This window comes from Ailuropoda melanoleuca, unplaced genomic scaffold (assembly GCF_002007445.2).
Source record: "Ailuropoda melanoleuca isolate Jingjing unplaced genomic scaffold, ASM200744v2 unplaced-scaffold5005, whole genome shotgun sequence".
NCBI lineage: Eukaryota > Metazoa > Chordata > Mammalia > Carnivora > Ursidae > Ailuropoda > Ailuropoda melanoleuca.
The window spans coordinates 581-6,222 of NW_023222782.1; the positions used below are offsets into that span (position 1 = coordinate 581).

At 58.2% G+C, this 5,642-nt stretch overlaps 1 pseudogene; it reads left to right on the forward strand.

Moving 5' to 3' along the window:
* Positions 1-1,322: 1,322 nt before the first annotated feature.
* Positions 1,323-2,190, forward strand: LOC109488760 (annotated as a pseudogene).
* Positions 2,191-5,642: the final 3,452 nt, after the last annotated feature.

Genomic DNA, 5,642 nt, shown 5'->3' on the forward strand with positions numbered 1-5,642 from the left:
TTAGGGGTTGTTAGGGTTATGGTTGGGTTAGGGTTAGGGGTCTCCCTGCCCTCTTCCGGACAGAGCCCATTCTCCTCCAGAACCAGAGTGATCTTTTCTACGCATAACATTCGGGCCTCTCCGTGGTCTGCTCCCCTCCTGCCCATCCTTTCCAGCCTCACCTCTCCCACCATGGCTTGCCCCTCTGTGGGCCACCCAGGGGTATGATTGTCCCACGTGTGCCTCAGGCCTGAGTCCAAGACTTTGCATTCACTGTGCCCTCTGCCAGGAGCCACTCTTCTCTCCCCTGCCTCATGTTTGGCTTGTTTCGCCATTGGCTGGGCCCCGAATTGCCCCCTGATGACCTGACTCCTGTCTGCTGGTTGAATGTGCCTGTCCGCTATTTAAATGTAGTGCCCGCCTTCCCGATGTGAGCAATTTGCTAACCTGCCAGTGATGGGGCAAGCGTAAGGACGTAGCCTTAGTGTCTGCACAAAAAAATCAGTCTCAGAGGGGCTCACCTAACTTGTCTGATGATGAGGGAGCTGCTGTCCCTATGGTGGGGAGCAGGTAGTCCCCTCAAAGGGGGACCAGCCATGTGAGGTGGTTGGACAAGACTCCCAGCTTCTTGTGTGGGGAGATGTAGACCTGGACCCGGAAGCTTACACCCTTGGACTCAAGGCTGGGGCCTAAGCAAGCTCCTTCTTCTTCCAAAGGTCCTCTTTCCCCTTCCCTGACCATGGGCTGGACCTGATTCCTGACCTGGGGGAGCTCGAGGGTGACCCCTCCTAGGAATACCAGGGGTTTCCTGAGGACCTTGTCAGCAGGGTGCCCAGTAGCCTTGAGGGAGGTCCCTACAGGAGGTGGAGACAGCTCTGGGGGGGCCGGTGACATCCCACTCAAAACAAAATGGGGTCGGTGGCCGGCCCTGCTGGTTCTACCCAGACTGTAGGGCATAGAAACAAGGACTGTGCCCTAGGGTGCTCTGTTCCTGGCAGGTGGGGACAGGACCTGGGGGTTTTCCTGGGAGCTCAGCACAGGGGGAGTGTTCCTGGCTGCAGCATGCTAGAGCCCATGTGGGGCTGCATGGGCTTCCAACCTCTTAAGCCTTAGGCACCCCTTTGTAAGATGGGGTGCTGACGAGCCCCATCTCTGGGAGCAGAAGGTAGGGAGGCCCCATGGGCAGACTCACTCAGGAGAGGCCAGGAGAGTGGCTGTTGCTTAAAGCAGCCCAGGGCCTGCCCCTTGAAGAAGGTGCACAGGTCTGTGGCCCTCAGCTTCGGGGTCCTGCTGCTGGCCTCTGGCAGTGACCCTCCTCTCACCCTGTCCCCTGTCCCTGCCCTTGTCGCTATGTGGTCTTCCTGGAGCTGTTCCTGCAGACGGCAAAGAAGGACTTCATGGTGGGACACAGGGTCACCTACTAGGTCTTCACTGACCAGCTGGCTGCTGTGCCCCGTGTGCCCCTCTGTGAGGGCTGGAGGGTGGTGGTCCATATGATGGACACAGGGTCACCTAGTACATCTTCAACCACCAGCTGCCGGGCCCATGTGCCCCTCTGGGAACGCTGGAGGGTGGTACTCCTCACGGTGGACACAGGGTCACCTAGTACGTCTTCACCAACCACCAGCTGCAGGGCCTGTGTGCCTCTCCGGGAAGGCCGGAGGGTGGTGGTCCTCGAGGTCCACGGCGCCCCGCGCTGGCAGGATGTGTCCATGCAGCACATGGCGATGGTCAGCCGCTTCTGTGAGCAGCGCTTCCTCCGTGAGGTGGACGACCTGGTGTGCGCCAATGTGGACATGAAGTTCCATGACCACGTGGGTGTGGAGATCCTATCCCCCCTTTGTCACCCTGTACCCCAGTTTCTACTGGGTGGCCAATGAGAACTTCAGCTATGCGTGCCGGTTGCAGTCCCAGGCCCACGTCCCCAGGGACCAGGGCAACTTTTACTATATGGGGGCCTTTTTGCGAGGGGGGGGTCAGTGGTGGAGGTTCACTGACTGACATTGGCCTGTCACCAGGCAATGGGGGTCGACCTGGCCAATGGGATGGAGGCCATGTGGCCGGATGAGAGCCACCTGAACCACAAGCCCACCAAGCCCCGGAGGCCACGTGGGACCTGAGGCTGCTGGGCTGCCCTCCGTCCACCTGGGTCATGAAGATGCTGAGATTTGGGCAGTGCCCAAGAATCACCAGGACATCCAGAACGCATGAGGGGCTCGCCCCGTCTCCGACAGGGTTGCCTCTCTGAGCGGAGCCATAAGAGCATGCTCCTTCTTCTGTCCCCTCGACTGTGGAGTCCAGCACTGCCCACTTGGGCATGTCCAGGGCCCCTAGCCACCCCCATGCACAGGAGGCCTGCCTGGGGCACAAGTTCCTTTCTTTGTGGTCAGTGCATTTCAATCATTTCTGGGTCATTTGCAGCTGCGAACGGCTCCAGTTTTATGTCGAATGATTTTCTGTGTCAATGCTGAGCAACCATCTTTAAAAAGAACAATTGAGGGAAAAGGTTTTCTCCCTGGTTCTAAACAGACATCACCTGGTGGGCTGGGAGCGGCCCTGCAGCAGCCTTGGAGCCAGAACGGGCCCTGGCTGGGTCTTCCTCCCAGTCCCTGCACCTCGCAGCAGCCATGGGCCTTCAGGGTCAGGGGTGCGCTGAGCCACCTCTCAGACCCCCGGTCCCCTGACCGCCAGAGGTTGTGACCGCTAGCACGGCCTCCAGGAGCATGGGGCCCTTTGGGTTATTTCTGGTTCCTGCCTTGGTTTTAAATGGCTATTTCTGTGCTGGTGTTTGTGAGATGTGGGCACTGGCTCCGTCTGGATGCGCGTCCTGTTGGGATCCCTCAGTGCCCACTGGAGGGTTTGCACATGTGGACTCTCTCTGCACTATGTGTTAGCAAGCATTCACTGAGTGCCTACTGTGAGCTTGGTCACCAACAAGGGGCAGAGCTTGAGAGCGAGAACCAAGACAGGATCCCTGCTCCAGGGCCCTCCTGGGCCTTGCGATGGCCCTGTCCTCCTGACTCACTACTTTCCTATTGTGGTGTAATGGACATAAGACTGATACTGTTCAGCACGTTTCAGGGTACAATTTAGTGGCAATACGTACATTCACTGCTCTGCACCTGCCACCTCCATCCATCACCACAACTTCATTGTCATCCCAAACTGAACCTCTACCCACGAGACCCTAACCCCCATTCCGCCTCCCCAGGCCCAGCACTCAGCAGCTCCTTCCATCTCTATGAATTGGAGTGCTCTCCGTCCCTCACGAGTGGGGTCCTCCAGTATCAGTCCTTCAGGGACTGGCTTATTTCACGTAACACAGTGGCCTAAGGTTTGTCCCCATGAGCCTGGACCTGACCCACTTTTCCCCCAAAGGAGTGGCTCAGCCCTCTCCTGTCTAAGCTGAGCCTCCTCTGCTGCCCTCTGCTCCCCTGATCTTCCTTCTCAGCCTGAAGATGATCCCAGCCAATCTGCAGCTTTGAAGACCTGGTCAGTGCAGATGCTGGACACACACCCCTGGGGCCTCGGGCCTCACCTACCCCATCTGTCCATGTCAGGTGCCTGCCCCTCCCCCCCCAGCCGGCCACCTGCACTTTCCACAGGTGTCCCCATCTCAGAAGAGAGAAACACCAAGTCCAGACCCTTGGAGACCTCAGTGACTTCTTGCTTACCACCAACTGTAGTGAGGTGGCTACTGGAGGGCATTCGATGTCCTAAACATTTAAAGGCATATGTGAGTCTCTGCTGCCCAGGGCAACAGGTAACAGTTGGGGCAAACAGAAACCAAGCAGATTCACTGGAAGAAAGGCTGAGTGATGAGGAACATTAGGGAATAGGGCCTGGAAGCTCTGACTGTTCCCGCCTGACCTTCAGATGCTCCCCAGTTCCTCCTGTGCCTCTGGTGTCTTCCTGGAACCCTGACCTGGCTGTTTTCAGATAGCTCACCCAGTGGTACCCTCAGTTTCTGGGGGGGGGGTGTTGCTGAAATCCTCAGTGTGTCCTGCTGCCCCACCTGGATCACATTGTCTGGGCCATCTGAGGACCCAAGACTGTGGGTCCATGGACTGGAGGGATTCTGAGCAGAGCTGGTGGCATGGGAGGGCTAAAAGGCACAGAGACAGGTTTGCAGAAAGCTACAAAGCTATCTTCCTACAGTTTTTGAATCAAAGCCTTGAGATCTTTAAAATGCCAGCAGTGTTACAGCATGGGCCAGAAAAACAAATGTCCCTGTGCACCCAGCACCACCTAAGCTATTGGCCATTTCTTGTCACTTGAGCTGAGTACAAAGGATTGGGAGTGGGGGCTTGAGGGAGGGGTCCCGGGCCAGCCATCCAATCTCGTGCTGGGCCTGAGGCAGGGGCCTGTGTGGAGACCCCAGCTGCAGCCACTGCTGTCTGCTGATGCCCCCTCAGCCCTCCCCAGTGCACCTGCTGCTGGGGGAGTGCCTGCCCCCTCCTCCCTGCGGAGGGTTCTCTCCTATACCAGCGGTGCCTCCTCCCCTGCCAACCACTGCCAGCCTACAGCCAGGGAGTGTGGACACCCTGAGTTCCTCTAGCTGCTGGGGGAGTGACTGCCCCCTCCTCCCTGTGGAGGGCTCTCTCCTGCAACAGCGGTGCCTCCCCCCTGCAAGTCACTGCCAGCCTGCAGCCTGGGAGTGTGGATACCCTGATGGCCTCCAGTCACGGGGAAAGAGCCAGTGCATGTCTCCCAGGAGGCCTGAGCACCAGGCCGCCCTGGTGCTCGCTCTCCTGCAGGCTCACTATGCCATGCCCCCCCTCAGGCACCCTGGGCCCAAGTCCTCCTCTGCTTGGAGACCTACCTCGGCCCATTCTCTACACGCTGGGACTGGGAGTGGGTCATCTGGACCTTCTAGACTCGCGCTTCAGTGCCCATGACATGGGCACAGTCCGGCCTCACAGATTGCTCAGAGGAGACCCAGCGCAGGAAGATGCAGCCCGCTGCAAGGGGAGATGCCAAGTGACCCAGAGTGAGCACACAGGCCTTGCACAAAGCACGGGGCTCACAGGGCCCAGCACAGGATGCGGGCACCTAGCCACAGGTCACGGGAAATCCCGGTGAGGGCGGCCCTGGTGGGGAGGCCACAGAAGGGTTCCAGAAGAGGCAGGCAACAAGGCAGACAACAGGACAGAGCTTCCCAAGGAGGTCGATGGAAGAATCAGAGGATTGCAGAGGCCTTGGGAAGACTCGGAGGCCCTGGAGATGTGGGCTGAACCACTGTCCTTTGGTCAGAAAAGGTGTGTCACAAACCCCCATCAACACTGGAGGATTTACTCTTCCTTGGTTCTAGGAATCAGTGCGTACCTGCCATGAGAACTCACTTTGCGTTAAGTCTAGGATATACTTACTTTTCAGGACTAGATTTTTCTAGAGGAAGTGCTAAGCATGGGTCTCTCCATTCTTTTCTTTGCGCAACTGGTCTCTGTTTTCAGGAGCAGATTCCTGGTGCTCATCACCCCTGCTCACCCTGAGGACTGGCCCCTGTCACCATCCACAGTGGACGTGACCACGTAGGTTGGGGGTGCGCAATGATGAAGCCCCAGTACTCAGTACACAGCAGAGACCCCAGATCCTCTGCTGAATGAGGGAGGGCCTGAGGGAGGATGGGAGTGAGGGAAAGAGGGAGGGAGGGAGGGAGGATG